Genomic DNA, 659 nt, shown 5'->3' on the forward strand with positions numbered 1-659 from the left:
CGCACCCGAATCTCTCTCTCCTCCCGCACAGGCCAAGTAGGCCCAAAGGTACCGACTGACCGCCGTGTCACCCCCCCCCCCCCCAAGCGTCAATGGATGCGGATATGGAGGGGCACGTGGTCAGCACACCGCTCTTCCGGCCATAGGTCGGTTTCCGAGACCGGAGCCGCTACTTGTCAGTCGAGTAGCTCCTCAGTTTGCCTCACAAGGGCTGAGTGCACCTCGCTTGCCAACAGCACTCGGAAGACCGGATGGTCACCCATCCAAGTGCTAGCCCAGCCCGACAGCGCTTAGCTTCGGTGATCTGGCGGGAATCGGTATTACCACTGCGGCAAGGCCGTTGGCTGCGCACTCGACGGGAGCTCACAGAACTTCATTGGACTGTTCTTCCTCATCCATCCTACAGACCAGATCTCGCACCTGCCGACATCCATCTGTTTGGCCGAATGAAGAACGCACTCCGCAGGAAGGAGTACGTGGGTGATGGGGAGGTTATGATGTAGCAAGACGTTAGCTACGTCTGTAACGCCGGAAATGCATATCCTCCTATTTCCATCTATTGCACTGCAAATATTTTAACTTATTTTGTCACCTGAAGATATGACATTTCTGTCTCTTTATATATTGTATTTGTTTTACTGTTTGTGTATATATATATA

The 659-nt window shown here is 53.0% G+C and overlaps 1 pseudogene; it reads right to left on the reverse strand.

The window, feature by feature from the left end:
* Window positions 1-227: 227 nt before the first annotated feature.
* On the reverse strand, window positions 228-345 carry LOC126102323 (5S ribosomal RNA; annotated as a pseudogene).
* Window positions 346-659: the final 314 nt, after the last annotated feature.

Source organism: Schistocerca cancellata, chromosome 9 (genome assembly GCF_023864275.1).
Source record: "Schistocerca cancellata isolate TAMUIC-IGC-003103 chromosome 9, iqSchCanc2.1, whole genome shotgun sequence".
NCBI classification, from domain to species: domain Eukaryota; kingdom Metazoa; phylum Arthropoda; class Insecta; order Orthoptera; family Acrididae; genus Schistocerca; species Schistocerca cancellata.